The sequence below is a fragment of the Drosophila guanche genome, unplaced genomic scaffold, assembly GCF_900245975.1.
Source record: "Drosophila guanche unplaced genomic scaffold, DGUA_6, whole genome shotgun sequence".
In the NCBI taxonomy this organism is placed as follows: domain Eukaryota; kingdom Metazoa; phylum Arthropoda; class Insecta; order Diptera; family Drosophilidae; genus Drosophila; species Drosophila guanche.
The window spans coordinates 15732024-15753859 of record NW_022995743.1 but is presented as its reverse complement, the minus strand read 5'-3'; the positions used below and the strand labels follow the sequence as shown (position 1 = coordinate 15753859).

Here is a 21836-nt window from a genome sequence, read left to right as displayed (position 1 = left end):
GCCAAATTACATGCATTTAATCAAACGCTCAAAGCTGAAGTTTCGTTTGTTTGCTTTTCGGGGAAACTTTTCATCGCTCCTGCTGATAACGAGTTTTGTGCATTAAGCTCCATTATAACGCCCAAAAATTACACAGCCAGAGCCACAGCCAAAGCTGGGATGTAGCGGGTGCCTTGCGCTGAATCCTAGTCGAATCCTTCGTCGTTTATCTTGGCAAACAGCCGGTGGGACAGCGTTGCGCCCTGCTGGCGGGTGGGAACGCTCCTGCCGGGGCTCAGCGAAACACTCGCTTAGTGTAATTGGGCCAATGGCGCTGCCAGTAACACCCACGCAACTAACGGAGACTGTTGCCAAAAGGAATGGGGAGTGAGAGCTGGAGACTCAGGCTGAGCAACAAAAACTGCAGAACTTTTTGGGCAAGAGGCAAACCCACAACGAGGACACGATGTCGACATCCAGCGCCAGACAGCAGCCTCGGATTATCCAGACAAACACACACCACACCCCCGCACACACAGCATCTAACTATATGTGTGTGTGTGTGTGCGAGTGGAGATATATTTTTGGGGCAAAGTTTTATATTTTATGACAACCAGACAGACAAGTCGACGAGCCAGAACAGCAAACTGCAGAACAGAACAGAACAGAACAGAACAGTCAGACATCCCGGCAGATAGACAGCAAAATGGCCAAAACATTTGAGCGACACTCGCAGCGTTTCTGGGCGCTGTGTGGAGCGGGGGCTTGGGGGGGTGGCGGCGTTAGATAAACTCGGACGCCAGACTGTATATAATTACAGTAGGATGGCATTACAGTTACACTTTCACTCAACAAAACAAAAACTGTCAGAGAGACAGCCAGGGAGACAACTGCTGCTCGGTCGCACATGTCAACGAAGAAGTTAACTTTGAAGTACCCTGACCCTCCCCCTCAAGTTGCCTTCGGTCCGAAGACCCGCGACCCGGCCTGACCCCTTTTAAAGTGCCATTGCAGTTGGAGATTGTTTATAGCCAGATAAAAAGTGAACGACAAAGCGGTCGTGAGGCTTTTTAGAGAATTAAAACTACACACACAATCACAATCACCATCACATGAACAACAAATTAGATTTTCTAATTGTTTTTCATCCGAAATGGAGACGTAGTCAAAGAATGAATTTGTTTTCTCCATAATATTTGGGTATTTGGAAGCCTTTAAACTTCTGTGGATTATATAGATTTATATTTATTATATTTTATTATTTACTGCACATTCTTTTTTGCACCTCTGCACTATGGGTAAACATCTCCTCTGAATCAGCAGACTGTGAAAGTGCGCACAAAAATAAGGGTACTCCGTAAAAGTCTTTTAAAACTATTTTTATTCTATCCTGATATTCAAGAAACAGAAATTAAAGTCGCATTTAAATATTTAATACCCACACAATTACATTAATGCAACAATTTGTGCTTTTTATCCATAGTGCACTGTACATAAGCAGGGCCCCGGCATATGCTTATGCGCCGTTCTTTCGTCTATCTATGCCGCCCTCTTCGCAAACAGCGTGCTTATTTTCTACCTGCTCCAAAGCTCTCTTTCGCTCGCTCGCTTCGTCGACCCTGCGTCACAGCTTTCAATTGTCTCTCGCCTTCGTTTACAAAATCTAACCTAACTGTTTTTTTTTAAACACTCAGCTGCAATTGAAACAGCTCAATGCTCAAGCTTAAAATGATTCTTTAAGTATTACTTACATGTCCAAGCTGACATTCCATCCATCTTTCAATCTGTTCATCAATTGCAGCGACCTTCCGCAACACCATTTTGATGACAAGTGTTTCGCTTTGATTATTCATTCACCCCTTGTGCCGGCCCCACTCCACTCTCCTCCACTGTATGCTCATCGGCTCTATATCAGATCTCGTTTGCTCTTTGACGCGCATCATCGCTGACAAATGTAACACTTAATTTTAATATCGCACATCATGACTGGCTCTGCTTGTTATTATTGAGTGCAAGACGATGATGGTGTGCAGGATGGGAGTGAGGATGAGAATGATGGGGCTGCCACCATATGGCACCATATACCTCATATACATATGCGAAACTGGAGGGTGGGAGCGCTGAGAGATGAAAGCGCAGTGCCGCCAAAGTCTGGGCGAATCGAAATGAATGAGCAGCAGAAAGGGAAACAGAAACAAGTGGCACTCGAGTGGGCCGGAGACAGCAGCAGGAAAGAGCAGCAGAAAAACAGAGAACAAGCCTAAATAAGTGGATGGATAAGGAGATCATAAATATGACTCTTGTATTTTTTCCACGAGCTATGCAGCCGCAGAGATACATTTGCCGTTCGCGTTGCTAATTTGACTGCCGTCAATGAATTTATACTGGGCCCGTGTTCAGATCGATGGCGGTGAGACGGGAGAGAGAGAGATGCAAAGGTGTGTGACAGGCTGGGCTGCTCTGGGTTGGGTCGCGTGCCCTGGCTTTGATGTCTGAGCCGTAAGACTCGAGCGGAGCTAATTAGCCAGCGGACCGTACCCTGTGCCTGGCCATCCCTCAACACTTGGCCAGGGAACAGCTGCCGGGTGCCGCCACCCAAAAATAAAATTTAATTACGCAGATTTTTACGCCTCGGCCCATAGCTCAAGTAACACATTCGAAATTGGGCAAGGGGCAGCTGCGATAGCGATGGCGACGGCGACGGCGACGGCAACTGCGACTATTTCCCTTTGACATAAAAATTCCCCTTTAACAAGCATTTCAACAAATCTCTCCACACTGCACACAATTAAAATGCTAAAAAGCTTCCACCGAATATCTGTATTTATGTGCACGAGCAAGTGCCAAGTGAACACACACACAGCAGGGGGAAGGCCGAAGCGTGGATACCCTAAAATAATTCTGTTGGCTTACAAATCAATGCCACGACGCGTAACTCCCACAGGAAGTGGATACATTAAGGAAACAAACATTTGACGCACACAACCAACTCAATTGTCAAATCATGATGCTCTCAAGTTGGCCGTAAACATGATTTACGAGAGCGAACGTGTGTGCGTACCCCTTTCGGTGGGGCAAGCGTGTCCGTGGCAGATTGAAAACAGCTGCGCACATGACAACACCATGGGGATGGCATGGCTCCAGAAGGAGCAGCGCTCCGCATTGCACTTGCAAATGCCGCTGTCTTCCATCCGATTCTTGTTCTTTTGACATTTCAACTGTCATAAATGGCAAATGCAGTGCCCCAGCCATAGTCGCCGTCGCAGTCGCAGCAACAGCCCGACGCCGTTCCTTGCTGCCGTTCCAGCCGAGCGCCTTTAATGCTCATGTGGAAAAGATTCACATGTTCGGTCCCAGTTGATTGACACACAACGACTGTTGCCGCTGACAAAATCCCGCCTCAGCCGGGCACAACAACGACTCATATTTGCAACGAGGCATTCCCCGACAGGCTGACAGACTGACTGACTGACTCTCAACAATTGGCGTGAAGTAGTTGAGGCTTATTGCTGTCGTTAACTTCACTCCAGAGTCGCGTTCTTTGGGTTCCATTTCGCTAACCCGCCTAATTAATTTCAATTAAAATGCCTAGAGTGTCAATCAGTCGGGGTGGAAGGCAGGCAGAAATTCGCATGGAGCTTTTAATTGATTTACGGCTGTCTAGTAATTTAGCTGGAAGTCAAATGAAGCTTGCCCAATGAAAACATTTTGATAGTATCTGCAGGAATTATAACTATCATATGGGCCAATGAATAATTGCCACAAATATTCCAAAGTATCTAAGGCAGACACATCCTAGGAATGATTTATCAATGATTGACGCAAGGAAGCACAGTCTCACGATTGTAAAGGAAACGAGCACCACTTGGCTTTGGTCGCTTTAACAAACTGCCAACTTTGCATATGGGCAACATTTATAAAAAATCAATATTTCGCACAGCCCATGGGGATGGGGTCTGCAGCCGGACCGGGATGGGTATCTCCGGCCAGACAGCGTCATCATATAACTCAGCAGCATAAAAAATGTCAACTGTCTGCGACACACAAAACTTATTTGTCATGCAATTTCGCAGAACGCCTTGGATGGGTTGGATCATGGGAGGACCAAGCACACATGGCTCGGGCATTAGGCAATAGACGAAACGAAAGGCAATCTATACATGTCCAACGTGGATGGGAAGAGCCAGAACCAGAACCAGAACCTGCGCCGTGGCAGCCAGCGAGACATAATAACTTATGGCGATTGGGAGGCACAAAATTGCCTGCTGGTGGAATCAATAACGTCTATTGATGCAGCAGCAGGTGACAGCTCGTCTTAGAGCGCCACTGCCACAGTGGTAAAGCCAGTCCCAGTCGCAGTCTCAGTGCCAATGCCAGGGGCACTGCGAACAGTTAGAGTCGGATTAGCTAGATGGGAAACCAGTTTCATCAGCAGGCCAATCCAGTCCCAGTCCTGGGACCCAGACCAGCCTGTTGACAACGGTCAGCTAATTGGTCATCCCACTAAAGCCACTAAGATATGGGCCCGATTGAGCGTCACGACTAGAGCTCGTATTTTGTGCCCCTAAATGGCTTCATCGAGGTGCAGATTTAGTCCGTGGGCTTAGCTCAAAGTTCACAGCAGGAGCACAGAATGGCCATGCTGCCCATGGCCCTGTCCAGCCACAGGTCTTAACGTGGCCCATTAACACTTTAACGTGCCATAATTACCTACGCGGACAGCGCGGCGAATAAAATCATGTACACGCGTAAAAATGTCAGCCAATGCCTTTTTAAAAGTCAGCGAGCAAGTTAATTGTGTGGCCCAAGGTAGCCGTAGCCGTAGCCGGAGCCAGGGCCGCAGCCACAACGAGAAATTGCCAGCGGGAACAACTTGTCCCGGAGGAGAGCTGAGTGCCGAGCTGGGGACAGGGACTGAGAGCCGTAGGCATCATCATCATCATCGTCATGATGATGGGTCCTCTGACAAAGTTGTAAGTTGATGTTGTTTCTCCTGTTATTGCGGTGGCTGTGCCGCTGCTCGGTTCGGAGCATTGCATTCGGAATGAGAACGGGAATGGGAATGTGCTGACATCCCACCGACGGGCACAGTGGGTCGATAGAGCGATTAAACGAAGGCAACTACGCGTATAGTTGTGAGATTATGATAGTCATAGTTATAAATTCCAGGTAATATTTTTGATTAATAAAGCAGCAACTATGATAAAAAGGTACAACCTTTGATTCCTTTGATCTTAGCAGCCGAAAGCCATTACTTCTGGTTGGGCAACTTTTGTGTATAACCATAAACAAAATCAATGTTATTTCAGCCTAATTGCGTCCACTGTGGTGAGAGACAACTTGGGATAATTACAATTCCACACCTTAATGTGCCACAGAGAGCGCGAGAGAGAGCAAAGACAAAGGGGAAACTTCGACCATCAACGACAGCGACAACAACGCGCCAGGATCGTCGCGTCCCAATGCCAAGTCGTTAAGTGAATTCATATAAAAATTCCTTAAATGTCGCATTATGACAAAACGATCGTTTAGAGCTCGGTCAGGAGGCAGCTTAAACTTTAGCTCCAGCTTCAGTGGCATGATGTTTATGAGGAACTCTCAAAAAAGCTGCACAAATGTTAACTGGAGCTGGAGCCGATGGCTGTCCTGGAATGGTCGTTTTGGCGGCGGCGGCTGGAACAGAAGTCTGCGTGATAAAAATGCTTAGCACACGGCACATTTTGTTAACATGGCCAACATGACTGCGGCAACAGCAACAGCAACAGCAAAAAAGGGGCAACATTACTTGCTACCAATGCCCGGACCGGACTCCGCTCCCCCTGTTTATTTGGTTGGCTGCAAACATTTTTTTGTGTGTTTCAAAAATATTCCGCATTATTTTCCGAGTCCTCCTGCCTTTTGCCTTTTTGCCTTTTTGATTTTTCGAGTCGCAGGTTTTTCTCCGGAGTCGCCGCCGCCGAATCACGAACATTTTGTGTCGTCGCCTCTGTAATTTTTCGTATTTTTTGTAGTATTTCGGTTTTGTTTTGCCTTCGTTTTGTTTGCTTTTGTTTTTGTTTTGACAAAGTTTTATGCAATCTTTGCTTTTATTTTTGGCATTTCTGTGGCTTTTGGTCATGAATCATGATTTATTTGATTTTTTTGTTACTCCGCGGCTGGTGCTGGGGCTGCTGGTGCTGCGCAGGATACTCGTATTTTCGCTTTTAGCAGTTGTTTTTGCAATTGTCTCTTGGCCTGGCTCTGCTCTGCTGCTCTGCTTCTCTGTGGCTCTTCTGCTGGTCTGCCTCATGCCTGCTTGCCTTGCCTGCTACGAGTATAAGCCAAGTTTGGTATTTAGCCGGGCGGCGACAAAAATGGCTTAGTTTGTTGCACACGTTTCGTTTAGTTTCTGTTTCTGTTTCTGTTGCTATTGCTGTTTGTACTTGTGTGTTGTGTTTGTGGGAACGGGATCTGGGCACTCCAGCCAGCGCTCCATGCCCGTAGCTCCAGCTTGGAGCTCCTCTCCTGCTGCTGCCACCTCTTTTGTTGCCTGTCTGCTGCAGCGACGGTTGCTGGGCTGCCGGCATAAATATGTATAAACCCAGTAGTTTGTTTGCCGAGTCGTGATTCGCAGTTGAGTCTTAAAGTCTAAGGAAACGCACGAGGCAAAAATTTAAATATTTCCTGCAAAGTGAAGTGCCTCTTGCAGCGTGTTGAGGGCCAGACATCAGTAACAGAACTGCCTCACGTAACACAGGACTTCACCACCAGTTTCGTACACCTTTAAATGTTGGCTTTATTCATCCATAGAGCGTTAATGCATGGCGCTTTCAATGAACGCCTGCACAATACATATATTTTCTTTCTCAATAAATGCATGAATATCGATCGTTGCCTTACCTCTGCTCAGAGGCCGTCAGCGTCACATGGCGCTGTGCATATGAAACGATCTCGGGCGGCGCAGTCGGCAAACGCACAGCGCAAAAGCTTTGTGTGGCTTCGGCCTGTTCTTTCTGAACCGCCGCAGCGGCAGAGAAAGAGCTTTCTCGGCAGCGCGCAGCGGCAGAGAATCAAAAAACGTTTTAGACTTCGTCTCTGTTGTCTGTGCATACAAACGCACTAAAACATGCGAGTGTCTGCTCCACTATCATCTACGAGCAGCTGTTGCTGCTGCTTCGAGATGAATTTGAATTTAAATTTGAACAACTTGCACTGCAACTGCAACGTAAAGAACTTCAAGTCGGAAATGAAATCGAAGCAGGAAATGTTTTTCTACCATGTCAACATAGACAAACACACACACACACACATACATGTTGAATCGGCAACTGAGTAAAATGCTCTTGCCATTACCCCAGAGACATTTTGTAAGAATGTTTTTCTCTTTCAATATTTTCATTGCATTTCTGTTATACAAGTATTTTGTCTTGAGTGTTTTTTGTTTGCTTTGTTCGCTGCATTTGGAGCTTGTTATGATTTCAACTTGTTGCACGTGAAATGCATAACGTACTCGTGGATTCCCAGTTGCACAGCTCAGCACTGGGACCGTGTGCCTTGCTCCATGGACCGTAGACCGTAACCAAGGCACGTACTTTGCCCGAGACACGGAAGTTCGGCCAAGGCGAAGCGAACGGAACACATCCGAACCGAACACACGAAAAAATAACAATGAAAATCGAAGCGGAATACTCTTTTAATGCAATTCTTAAAGTGCAAGTGGCTCAATTGCGGGGTTTAATTGGAAAGCGCTCTCCTTCCCATGCGGCGCACGTAGCCAGCTTAAATATTGCCAAACATATGCGATAGAGGTCTGGCCCTGACCCCCCTGCTCCTTGCAACAATGAGTAGAAAAACGAGATGCAAAATGCGCCAGAATGTTGCTCAGCTTTACAGCAAAACAAGTAGATAATTTCTTTAATTTCCGTTTTCCATAATTCGATTGATTTTCCCTCTTTTTTTTTGCACTTTTTCCGTCCCGTAATTAAAACGCGCTTTGCGGCACCTTCACCGGGGCGTGGCAAATTAACAGCTCTCCCGGCAACGTCACAATATCCGAATTGAGCGGAAAAAACGCAGATATTTTGCATTGGGAGAAGAGAAGAGGAAGGAAATGGATGTTGATAAAAAGAGAGAGAGAAGTAGTCAATGCAAATTGAATCGAGGAAATCGAGCGGCTAATCAGCCTGAAGCTATTAAACAGAAAAGAGATTAAAGAACATAAAAGTGGCTTCGATAAATCGAAATCAAACTTGAACCATTTCTTATCATTTAAGAACGAAAATATATGAAACAGCAGCAAAATAAATAGGTGTAAGGTAATAGGTAATAGAATGTCTGACCTTGTCTTAGTTGTCTTAGTTGCTGAATTAAATGTAATGTGAAAAATTATACGATTAGTTAAATCTGCAGGTAAAACGTATAATAGCAGTTTTACATTCGTATTTCAGTGATTTCACAGCACCTAATAAAGCTCTATCTTGGACTCCTGATGGCCGTTGCCCTGTCACTGCTTGTGGATTCAGTCACCGACTGGACCCCCCCGATGGGCTGTTGATTCTTGCAGCAATGTAAAAAACAACAAATCAGATCTTTCAGAATTATTTTATTGGATCGCTAATTGACTGTTCCCGTTCCCTTACTTGTCATGTCTATGGCATGGAATATCTTAGGCGTTAAAGTAGTTTAAAAACAGAAATTGATAAATAAATAAAGAAATAAAGAATTTAAAGAATGTTTGCCTTTGGTAACAGCAGCCTTTCCACACACAAACAAACTGTATTTTTGTATTGAATAAAGTATAGTATTAAACTATTTAAAATCAATTAACGCTACATTACAACCATGCATGTCAAATCATATCAATGGAAGAAAGAAATATTTGAAAATTCCCTTTGTAAATAAGACAAGACGGACGGACAGGCGGACAGGCGGACAGACCGGCAGACAGACATTGCTCTATCGACTCGGCTATTGATGCTAACCAAGAACATATTATTATGGGGATTATGGGTTCGGAAATGCTTCCTTCTGTGCCTTAGATACAACCTTCGAGTTGTACAACCTTTACTCTTCGAGTACCGGGTATAAAAAAAAGTTATGGACACATATTGTCATGGGAAGCCATAGAGCATCCGATAGAGCAAGCAAATTCAATGCCAGTAGGAAAGAAATTTAACTTACTATTAAATAAATTAAACCAATATAAATAAAGACAAATATAAATAGAAACAAAACCAAATTGGGGACGCTTTAAATATCATAAGTAGGACTATGAATTCTTTTGGACGTTGATATGCAACGACTGCACCATCAAGTGGCCCATGCGACGCCAAGCCAAAGCCTGCAGAACCCTCCTCCCGCCCAACCGACCGAGGGGCGCTGCCGCATGACGCGCGGCGCGATTAACCGAACCGGTCGCGAGCGTGCAGGAAAGATAGATGTTAGGCTAATATTCGAGGAAAATTAGAACTAAACACAACTAAACTAAAGAAAGTATAGCTAAGCAAGCAAACCTATCAAAGTCAGAAACAATACAAAGCTAAAATGAAACTAGCTACGGGAGAGGTAGGGAGTTAGTCGAGGATATAATGTGATAGAGGGAATTAGACCCTAAAGAGTTCGTGCAAGGCATAATTCGATACGCACAGTGGAAGGAACAAAGGAATATAGTTTCTAGTGGGTCTAATGGGAATCGTAAAGTTTACGCGGCTCAACAAGTCAGGGCTGTCTACATCCCCCAAGCATTTTTCTACGACTAACTAAGGAAGGAAGATATATTAAAAGAAGTCTACTATGGTAGGATGGCAGTCTCACAGTTGCATCCCAGTTGAGGCGCCGTAGGGCAAATAATAAAAAGTTATTCTGTACTGATTCAGTACGGTCCTGATGTATGTTGTACTGAGGGCACCATACACATGAGCCGTATTCTAAAATCGGGCGAACAAGCGAGATTTAGAGAGTAATTTGCAATTTGTAAGTAAAGTATTGGAAATTTTAAACACAATTAAAATTAAAATCATTTAAACCATATCCACTTTAGAATAAATTCTTTGAAAATTTCCTTTGTTTTTTACTGGCACGGTTTATCAATTGCAACATTTGACCTTGTCCTCGTTTAGAAATGCTTTTTAAGATGTTTTGAATGGCATGCAATTGCAATTTGTTTCATGCGGAAAATTCTCTGTATAAAAGTGGAGCAATGAACGGGAACTTTATATTCGTTTTCCAGCGATCACACAAAACACAATGAAGCTCTATCTTGGATTCCTCCTGGCCGTTGTCCTGCCTCTGCTTGTGACTGCTGGCTCCAAGGAACCGAAGCAAGACGAGGCAGCCTCAACAGCAGCACCCTAGACACGCCCTTCGGTCCAAAGGCCTTTTGGTCAAAATCTGGCGAAGATCGAGTTTAGAAGCAAAAGTGTGAAGGATGGAAATGGCGGAGGAGGAGCAATGAGGATCGCGATAGAAAAGATGTCCAACATTTTAGTGAAACTCCTGGCAATTCTGTTGTCTCCTGTGGACATCATATCCCGACCGAGGTGGCAGGGCAACGGCAACTGGAGCAAGTGGCCAGCGGTAAGCTGGAGACAAAGCGTCCAGCAGCAAAGTGGTGGGCGGGGGGCGGGGCCGAACACATAGAAATTTATAGCACACATGCTGTAAACATGTTCATCAGTTTTTGCTGCTCTGAGTGTCAAGCTCGCCCCGCAAAGGCCGTGGCAGCCAACAACGTGCGCTGCGGTGCGCTCACGTGTTGGGGCACCACACAAAAACAAAGCAGCACCAGCGCAATGCAGGCAAACGAGAGGCAGCAACAAAACAACAAGAAATTGTATTGTATGCAGCAACAATTGGCAGCAGCAGTGGCAACCAAACAGCGACTCGACGGCCTGGTATCCAGCAGGAAGCGCCCCTTGGCTGACTCGTAGGAGTGCGCGTTCTCCCCACCTGCTACCCCTCAATGGATACTTGTGAGCGCCGTGGCCCGGTAGCTACAAATAATAAAAGGATGATAGTCAAAGTTTAATGACAGTTCAAATGATGTTGCCGCCGCTGTGCCAGCTGCGCCCCCTGCATGCAGCATCGCTGCTGCTGTTACTGTTGCTGTTGCTGTTGCTGTTGCTGTTGCTTTTGCTGCATTGCTGCACTTTCCGATGTGGCAGCAAACAATTGCACGTTGTTACACTTTCAGAGCACCTCTGGTGGGGCAGGTTACAATGGGACACACTCGTTGGCGATGCACAGAAGGGACTTGGGGTATATGTGTACCCTGCAGATGGTCGGAATAGGTCCTGGAATAATCGATCTACTTGCGTCATAACCCCTCCCTTTTTGGCATGTCAACTTTGATTTTATATTCCTCTTTTTTGCTCACCGATAAATCAGGAAAGGGCATCCAATGTGTCTGGTAATTGAAAGAAAAAATTCCTGTCTCTCATTTTTTATGCATTATTTTTGTGCATCTCTTTGTTGGCGCTGCTCTGCTGCCGCTGCTCTGCTGATATTATTATGATGGCTGCAGGCAACACGATGTTGCAACATGCGCTCGAACATAATACATTTTTATGCATGATTTCTCACATTGCATGTGATGGCTGGCACTTGATGTGCCACATGGGGCGTATGCCTGTCGGCCTGCTGAACCCACGACTCCTGACTCCTGACTGCTGACTGCTGAAATATGCATTTAAATATTTAAAGTAATTTGTGTTCATGGCACACAGACCCATAAATAAGGTAAAGTTCGGTAGCATATGCAAACAGCAGCGCGTTAATTTTTATTCTGGTTTAACGTATTTGCATCAGGGCTGGAAAATCCATCTTGCAGACTGTCTAAAAATCGAGGAAAATCTACAGACAGATGTGTACTTATGCCAAGATCAAAAGCGCAGGCAGAGACATCAAATAGAAGGACGGAAAATGCAGGTGCGCTGCCCTACAGTGGGTGGGTTACAACGCACTTCTGTTATTGTATGAAGGATAGTTTGGAATTTCTAGTTAAATAAGATGAGATCTTGGAAACAGAAAAATAATAAATGAATCAGTAATTTTACTTGTCGCTGAATAGTTACTTTGATATAATTATTTCCCAACCAGGACCACTGTAAGAGTTTCCCGCATATACTTAGTCATCAGGCAGCTCGTTTTGATGCCAAATGTTGATGGGAATGGAGTGGGAATGTGCACGAATGTGGGCATTAGAACAGCCACAGGGCAGCCCGACATCTTCATCATCATTTGTCGGCGGCAGAGCACTCGAACAGTGCCATATGGAGAGATGATTTAGGAGCGTCTGCTCGGCCGATCATAATGCGGATGCTGATCATTGGCAGTGCGAGTACATCGTATAAATCGCCTGGCACTTGTGCATTAGCCCAGCCCGTTCAATCATTTCTGCTTTGACTCTTTAATTGCAAAATCACATTAGCATAAATTTGTTAAAAACATTTCAAGTGAAATTATTGCGCAGGCCCTCTGCACTCAACTCTAGCTGGGCGGCTCTCTCTCTATCTATCTCTGCCTTCGACTGGCGGCACAATGACATTAATAAGCAATTATAAAACAGAAATAGCAAACTGCAAATTACTTCAAAAGGCTAAGCACGAAAGGGAATGGTAGAGGCAGTGGCAATGGCAGCCACTCTGTGCGGCTCGTTCCTCTCTGTTGCTGCTGCTGTTTCTGTTGCTGTGCCCCCATGCCGCTAGTTCATCATCATATCAGAGGCCGTGTAGCTATACATCTTCATAGCAGTGTGACTGCAAAATGACCTCCAGTTAGCTGGGATGCCGTCGGGCTCCGTTAGACGTCGTCGTCAGCGTCATCGTCATCCTCGTCGTCGTCGTTCTCGTTGTTTTTTTCCCATCATAGCATTGCACTGTTATAGCTTCAAGTGGCTTCATTCATTCCATGGCCGTCTCTCTGTTCTCCATTGACTCAGTCCCTCAGTCTCCCTTTCCCTCTACCGCTCAGTCTCCTAGTCCCCTTGTCCCACTATCCCTCTGCCTCTTTGCCCCTCTCTCTGTCTCTCTCTCTCTCTCTCCGTGGATGATGAAAAACTAAAACTGACGCCGCTCCACGACAGGCACGACAATGAGCTGACTGTTTAATGTCCAACCCGTAGCTGCTGGCATGGGGTCCTAGCTTTTTGCCAGCCAACCAAAACAAGAGCAACCTTTATTAGCAGAAATGGCACAAAAAAGTCAAATGTTTTTGGTCTTGGCCAAGAATAGAGAGGTCCCTCTGGCTGGGATTTGCGATTGTCCAATAGTCGAAAGGGTTTCTCTATTTATTGGCCAGCTCTCCGTCTGATGTCTATTCAGGGAGAGTGGGTTAATGACTTGATTAGGACACAAGTTGTCTCTGAGCAACGGCAAACGGAGACTGCGACAAATCAAAAAGAAAACTACTAAATTCCAGAAGTCTGGAAAAGATTTATGCGGAAGCTTATCCAAACCTAAACTTTGCAGAGTTCATGAAACTGCACTTTGATTAACAATAATTCGATGTCCTTGACAGTCCCTGAAGTCCCTCAGTCATATCCTCGACTTCAATGACGTGGAGTTTGTGGTTGTTGATCGGAAAATTTCCACACATTTAGCATCGCTTGCTAAGGCAGAGCATGAAATTCTCATTTTTTCTATCCACAAATTCTTCGTAAATAAGAGACATTCTGAACCGTAGCTGCACATTTGCATTCCAGCGATCACTCTGAACTCCATAATGAAGCTCTATCTTGGATTCCTCCTGGCCGTGTGACTGCTGCCCCCTCCGAAGCCCCGAAGAAGGCCCTAGGCGGACATGATGAGCATCTCTCTCTCTCATTGTAGACGGCTCTGATTCTTGCAGAAATGTTGATCAATAAAACAGAGCTTTTAATTTACTTCTTTCGATATGCAACATTTTGTTTTTGCATTAGAGGAGCAGTTGTAGAGCTTCCTCTTCAAGGGTAAAGCAAAACACAGATATAAATCCTATATAGTGTAAAGCATATTAAGTAGAAGGGGCGGAGTCCAAAGGTCTATCTAAAATAACGGAACAACACAAAGAGTTGTTTAATCTGTTGGCATTGAAGTCTGCAAAATGCTAAATTAAATGAGCAAGAAGGGCGTGTGAGACGCTTCTTACGTGTCACCACTTGGATACCCGGTACTCAGTAGGACATCTATACCTTAGTGGTTTTTTCAAATGTTACATTTTTGAAACACACTTTGTATCAGTGTGATATCACAGCAATCTGGTGGCAATATTTGGTGGCTCTAGCTTTTATAGTCTCTGAGAACTAGCCGACAAACAAGACGGACAGCCGGACAGACGGACAGACAGACATGGCTATATCGACTCGGCTATTGATGCTGATCAAGAATATATATACTCTATGGGATCGAAAACGTTTCTTTCTGTGCGTTACATACATCCACTTTTCCCCAAAAATACACTATACCCTATTTACTCTCCGAGTACCGGGTATAAATATGTGAGTACTGCACAAATATTACGATTAGTTTGAAGGTTTGAAGGTAGATAAGTGGGGAGTCTAAACGGATTAATGACATTCGTTGTCCAGCGGACCAGCGGAGAAGGCCCCGCCACATATACCCCCATAAAGGAGGATATGCGTACACTGTAAATACAGACCATGTACAATTAAATGTACAATTGATGTAAACAATTAAACAAGTTTTGGTACAAAAAAACTCTCTAGCCAGCACTATTTTAACTGGTTTCTAGATTATCATTTAATCAGGAAATTATGTAGCATTTGACAATAAAATTAAAACAATCGGAAAGCTAACTTTCGAAACTTTAAAATCGAATAGGAATTCCTAGGCACCGATTGTTCCTCCAGGAACTCCCTAGGGAATATCAGGCACGTGTTCTTCGTAAGAAAGAAAGCCTTCCAAGACTTGCTTGATTTTTGGATGTCAACAAATCGAGAACTGAATATCGTTTCGATTTGTTGAAACACATTTCTGTTGGACCTTTCCTTTATTTTTCTATTATTTCATTATTTTTCGTTAAAATTGAACCAAGAAATTCCACATTCACATGTACCATATATAAGTATCTTCGCATTGTCAGGGGGGGGGGGACATGCTCTAATTGCCTCACTGGTATAACCCGGACGTTGCACAACACTTGTCCTTCAAGACATTTAGAAACGCTTGCTGCGAACTAAATCTGACCTTCAAATCGTATTAGTTCCAACTGCAGAATCTTTATGAAACCTATATAAAATCAGCATATAAGCAACAAGGGAACATCAAACATTTGTCTCTGCAGATAAATCAAACAATCAAAATGAAGCTATTTCTTGGAGTCCTATTGTCGTTAGCCTTGGCTTTCGTGAGCACCGAAGCTCGACTTGTTCCCGAAGATGAACCGACAGGAAAGTAATACCAAAGGAATATATAGATACCTGTAGATTTGAATGTCAAATGGTATAAATAATAATAAATAAAGATCCCAGGATATATTTTTTTTTGACTAAAAAATTCGTTAAAAACACATTTTTGCATTTGAAAGCTTAATTTTTCTAATATGGAGTTTGGAGATGCATTTATAAGCTTTTTGTAACGGCAAAGTTAATTACAACCAGATGTGAGATAAGTAAGACCTCTTTTTGAAATTAAAAAAAAAAATGTTTTGCTTTAGAAAAAAAACTCATTATAAAAATTGAGTGCCCCAAATCTTTCAGAAAAAGTTGGTTTGGTTCCTTGAGGATAAAAAGTTCGATTGGTTTAATGATTCTAAGGGGAATCAGCAAAAGAGATAAATATACCAGAATTTTAATGATGTTTTTAATGATTTTAATGTGTGATCCGCACAATTGCGAGCATGACTGTAGAGTAAATCCTTTGCTGGCATTCCATGATTGCTGTCAATGATTCGAAAATTTAGCTGAAAAATACAAATTCAAATAAAATTCAAGCTGATTCAATTCGAAAGTCACATGAGAACTTAGTATACAAAAAAACTCTAACAGGAAACAGGACATTTGTATTTTTCGAATATTTAGTAGACACAAATTTCTCTTATTTCTCTTTGCAGCAAGTGCAATTATCCTGATAAGTATTGCGAGGGCCAGGAAGAGCCGTGTATAATTTGTTGTATGTATCCTTTGGGGGGAATCAATTTAAATTTCTTGGGCAAAACAAATTCTACATTTTAAAATAATTATATAAGTTAAGAAATTTAGTTGCACTTACCTAAGAGTATTAGTTCCAGTAGCAAAACAACAAATTCGTTCCAGTTGCCATCTCTATAAAAAGACGCCTCCAAGCGGGTTTAGAACATTCGAACTACTCGCTCACAAAAGAAATCATGAAGATCTTCCTGGGAATCCTGCTCACCGTCGCTTTGGCTCTCGTTGGCACCGATGCTCGCATAATTGCGAGCAAGCCTGGAGATTAAATGCTTCGATTGCATTCCAGTCTAAGCGACAGTCAAAATAAATCTCAAAAATAAAAATTAAAAAAAAAACATAACTCTAAGAGGGACTTCTAAAATATTTTGTAAAACTCGAGCACGAACGTTGTGAGACGCGCCGTACGCATCTAAGCGGGATCCCTTTCGCTCGGAGCTAGAATCAAGCTCTTCCTAAAAGTTATTTTAAAGAGAGTCTCGCCTTTCATGTGATCCCAACAATGGCACCTTTTTTGCTCCACCATAACTCATTCTGAATGTGGACGCACGTTCCCGCGAGTGCTGCAGAGGAAACACAGGACTCGCACAGACCCATTTCCAGGCCGCAACTATCTTCTGTTCTGTTGCATACATTACGCAGCATATTTGGCGTTTGAATGCCACCGCAGCAGTGGCTCTGATTATTGCTGATAATGATAGTGGCAGACGACAGAAACTAAAACCAAAAACTTGCGGCTCGATTGGCTTCTGTGTTGTTGTTTCTGCTGACTTTTTGCCAAAGCCAAACACGGGAAAATGGCCAACAAGAGCATTGCTGCAAACTGCAGGCCCGAATAGCTGCAACAGTGGCACATCCTGGGTGCTGTGACTGCCACAGATATGAGCGAGAATTAAGTGTTTGCCGCATAATGATGTTGCCCGTACTTGTGGCAGTTACCCCGAGAATGGGGCAACCAAAAACACATTCTCTGCATTTTGCGCTTGTTTTTGGTAGTGAATAAAACCTACAAAAGATCTCGGAACGAGGCAAACTACCACCAAAGAATTGACTCAAGTTTTATGGACAAAAATCGAGACTTTGCTTTCGTTTGTTTAACATTAAAGCCAGCCATATACTCCCCCAATTATTATGAAATCTTTTGCTACAAATGTTTTCTTAGCGAAGGACATGCCCGCCTGGTTTTAGGTCTGTGCGAAATATGAGGCCATCGTGGGAGCCATTAAAAGTTGGAAAATATTTTGTTAGCTAAAATTAAAACGGGGCCATAAGAGCGGCTGTAGAGTGCTCGGGCCGGACCGTTTCAATTGAAAATCCAATCTGGCCTAGCTCTGATTTTCAAGTGGCTCACATGGGCCGTTCCCACAGCAATTAAATTGCTGGCCCCAAACCGGCTGCGCGCCGCATCGCGCCAGGATTCCCAGAGATTGGAGTGAGTGTGAGGCCCCCAAAAAGGGAAGTTGACATGCTCTGCAAACAAACAAACAAGGGACGAGTTGAGTCGCAAAAAAGGCGGCCAAAAGACAACCGCAGACATGCAGCAGCACCACCACCATACATATGTGGAAAACTGGAAAAAAATGAAGGAAAATAGAAAATAAAGGACACACGGGACAGGGCACAGCACTCAGCACTGAAGAAGACATCGAAAGAACCGCAAAAAGCAACTAGATCCTGGGACACAGCGTCCCAGAGCCCACTCCAATCTCTCTTTTCTGATGCTCGTTGAAGTCCTTGGAACAACAACTGCAAAACTAAAAAGGACAACGGGCATACAAATAACATTAAGCCGGCAAAATCGACCAACGGGCATCCTCCAGTTATCCCAGTCGATGATGCGGGCCTCGGGGCCCCCACAGCTCTTTGTCCGCAGACAGCCACAGGATATCATCAGCCGCATTTGAAGGTGAAAGCGGCTCTATGGGGGAGCCATGAGACTTGACAATGGACTATCGCTCCTGTTCCTGTCCTCCATCCCCATCTCTCTCTCTCTCTTTCTGTGTGTGTGACACAAAACTGGCATTAGGCAAGGATTTGCGTTGATTATGGACAGCAATGGGTTTCGGCTTAAGCCATTTTCGACTGAAAAGACAATGAAATCATTCTGCCAACTGCCTCCCTCAGCCTCGGCCCATTTTATATTGTCGCCATAAGACAATAATGCCATAAAGAGTTTCGATTCCAGGTGGAGCGGAGTTTTTGGTAGATAAAGCTAATTACATCTCATGGGCTTAGGCGAAGTGTTTAAGAGATTTATGCCTGGAGGTCAACAGAGTGCGGAAATAATGGGAGTGTTTCCTTCCTCCTCCTTCCTCCACCATAAGGCTGAAGGTCAGCAAGGCATCGAAGTAATCGAATGATAAACATCTAAGAAGTCACACAAAAATGTCTAGTTTTTCTAGGATTTAGTGCTCCCAAAGCTCGTGTTGCTCTTCCAACTGCAAGTGAGTTCAGTCGCTTTCCAAGTCGAAGAATTTGGCATTTGACATTATAAATTTCCTCGAGTGTTTCCGTTGTCAGTTTGGTACAGAAATTGCCATCATTTAAGCGCACATTGAGATAAACATATTTGATTATTAATTCATTAGGCTGTGTGTTTTTTCTGTTAATGGCAGCATATTTTTTAGGTCTGGCACTTTAATTGTTAATTAGTTTAATGTTCGGGGACAGTGCCACATGGCCCATGCCCATTCCCATTCCCATTTCCATTCCTCGTTGCTGTCTGCCAAGTGTCGCCGAGACTTTATTGGATGCTCTAATTGGGGAGTGCGTTGAATTGGAAACCACAGAAATTGGTTTACTGTGTTGCTGTGTCTGTCTGGAGGCCAACTCCCCCTCGGCACCCACTTCGGCGGGCCATAAAAAAAGCCTCGGCTAATAATTAAGAGCCACCACCCCAGCCAGCCGCCACGCAAATTCAAATGAGCATAAATGGGCGCAAGTGTCGCTGGGGGTTGGGCCTCGGTTCGGTGCTTTAGGGGCGTAAAAAAATACAAAATATAACCAAAAATTATGAATTTGTTTGGCGTAATTTTACGCGCTCAAACGACAAGGGCCAGAAGCCACGGCATGGGACAGAGAGACAGACAGGAAAGTGTGGAAAATATCGACTCGTATACCGCATCGAATCGCATTGGATCGAAGTGAATGGCAGAGCCAATAATGACCCCATTTGGTTGCATCAAAATTTATGTTTATGCTTTGGGTTCTCAGCGTCGTTGGCTCGTCTTCAGCTTTGTGGCATTTTCCAATATTAATATGAATAAAATGGGAAACGACACATGGGAAGGGGAGGGCAAGAAAATTACTTTTTAATCTTATGAGTCATTAGAAGACATTTCCAACCATATTGGGGAAGAGTGAGAGACGTTGGGAGGTGTGAAAACCCACCGATAAAGACCCATCAAAGAGCGCTCCCTCTTGGGAACTCGAATCTAGATACGCAGACAGATGCAGAACCTACTTAAGCTGCGTTGCTAAATGGAGGGAAACTCTTTTGTCTAGTCCCAAACCGAATTTGGAATCTAATTTTGTGATGTGTGAAGACTGCTGGGTGTGGGGCTCTAATACGGTTATATGGAAATGAAGCTTATGTTCCCAGTCTCTGCTCCGATAGTTCCACAAAATTGTGAAAGGTAATGGGAAGTAGAATAAGTATAATTCACTTTCGTCCAATATCTTTTCAATGACCGTAGGGCCAACGCCTTGCATATTTCATTTCCCGTTTGGGTCTCGGGTTTTACTTTCTTGGACCTACGACATGCAGCTGCGTATATTTATGTACATGTGGCAGATGCCCCGCACAAAACATGTCACTGCCCATTTCCTGCTACCTCGACTGGTGCTCCTATCAAGCAGGATCCTTCTATTTTTGGCCACACAATGACACAATGCCCGTGCCCGAGCCTCACACACATAAAAGAAATTAATCAGATTTTTATTTAAACGCCCTTGCAACGGGGCGTCACCCAGCACACACACACATGGACACACATCCCTAGAGAGGTGTATGTGTGTGACCATTGTCCTTTCGCCTCGAGTCTCTCCTCGCATTTGATGTGCAATTTTTGTCAACATGTTTGGGCCTTTGTCTGCCTCCCTGACATACCCTTTGACCGCCTGTCAGTTTTGTCAGCATTCTGCGGAATTACGTACGCCCTGTCCCTGAATGATGCCAGCACATTTTTATATATTTTTCTCTATGCCCCATTCCAACCTCCATCCACAATATGTGCATCCAGTCATCCATCTATCCATCTATCTATCTATCTATCTATCTATATGTCTCTCTATTCTCCTCGTGTCCCTGCCCTAGCGCTGACCCCCATGTGGTTAGTTTGGTTTTGTCATTACAATTGTTTGCGTTCTCCAACATTCAATGCCAGGCAGAGGCAGTCAGAGTCCTTTGTTGGACAGACAAAGAGTTGCCCTGCCAGTTGATAGTCGAGTAGTGTGCGGCTGAACGGAAATCCCGTGCAAAAGTTGCCTTGAAAATTTCGTTTGCATTTTTCTCGCAGTTTGCGGCACAAACATTCTTGGATTCCCTGGCCAAGTTTTCGACAAGTATTTTTGCATAGTTCCAAGAGTGGGAGGAGGCGTACAATGATTGGTCTTGTAGGGTAATTGCCATAAGAATCTTACTTGTGCTCAACATACTCTCGAGTAGATGTCATTTAAAGACTCTTGGCACTCTTGGCCAACTTTTTGCACTGTAATTGTCCGTCTCTGGTGTGGTTTTCCATGTGATGATGTCTAGTCTTGCTGTAACCCAAGCCACTGCTCTTATTGCCCATTACTTCGCCACATTCCCCCTGCTCTTTTGCCGCATTCTTTCACCGCACACAAAATGATTGCAAAATGTGTTTTTAAAGCAAAAAGCTGCCAAAAAAATAGTGCCGAAAAAAAAGGCAAGCAAGCGAAATCCCTGTATAGATTCTCACTTAGTTTACAGCATATTAGTTATGTGCCATAAACAAGATGCGACGGTCGTAGTGGCGCCATGGCCCAATGCAGCGCCAGCCAAGCACAAAATTACGGGGGAATGGAAGCGCCCCGCACTCCAGGACGGGACAGGACTCTAGGACTCCACTCCAGCTGGCATCATCATCATCAACCTGCGACAACTTGCAAAACACAAACGAAATTGTTCAATGGCGCCGCAAAAATGACCAAAATGCGATGCCAGCAGACGCGTCGCGCCGCCGTTTTATTTGCACTGCCACATCCGGCGGGCAGTTGCCACGGCTGCTCCCTCGCACCAGCGCTCCTTCCTGCATTGGCAAGCCAAAAGCTGCAAATTGATGGCGACTGGCGCACATTCAAAACGCTTTCATTATTGTCATAAGCTCGGGGTCCTCCCTGGGCTGCGGCTGCGGCTGCGGCTGCTCCTTGCGATAGCGCTGAAAAATTCTTCAGCGTACTTTTCGATTTCCGTTTCGTAATATTCAAGTGATTACGATGCCGGACTGTGGCTGAGGCTACAGGCTACAGGCTCCAGGCTCCAGGAAGCTACAAAGTGCCACGCCCGAGCTGGGCTGGGCTGGACAACTTTTAACGCTGACGTGCGCTGATTTCAGGACTCGTTTCTCGTTTCTCGATTCTCCTTCTCCTTCTCGTCCTCGGTCTCGGTCTCGTCCGGTGCCGTCGCATTATTTGTGTTGTTCGGTTTCGGGTTTTTCGGGTTCAATGACAAAGTTTACTACCACTAAGTATTTATAACTATTATTTATGGACCGCA

The 21836-nt window shown here is 44.5% G+C and overlaps 1 long non-coding RNA gene across 2 annotated transcripts; it reads left to right on the top strand.

The window, feature by feature from the left end:
• The first annotated feature begins 10165 nt into the window (after window positions 1–10165).
• On the top strand, window positions 10166–12010 carry LOC117583272. 2 transcript variants are annotated; one of them, XR_004573787.1, is made up of 3 exons: window positions 10166–11365; window positions 11480–11694; window positions 11764–12010. It is a non-coding gene; the product is annotated as an uncharacterized LOC117583272 (long non-coding RNA). The 2 variants fall into 2 exon arrangements; XR_004573786.1 differs by having other exon boundaries at window positions 10166–11694.
• The last annotated feature ends 9826 nt before the right edge of the window (window positions 12011–21836 follow it).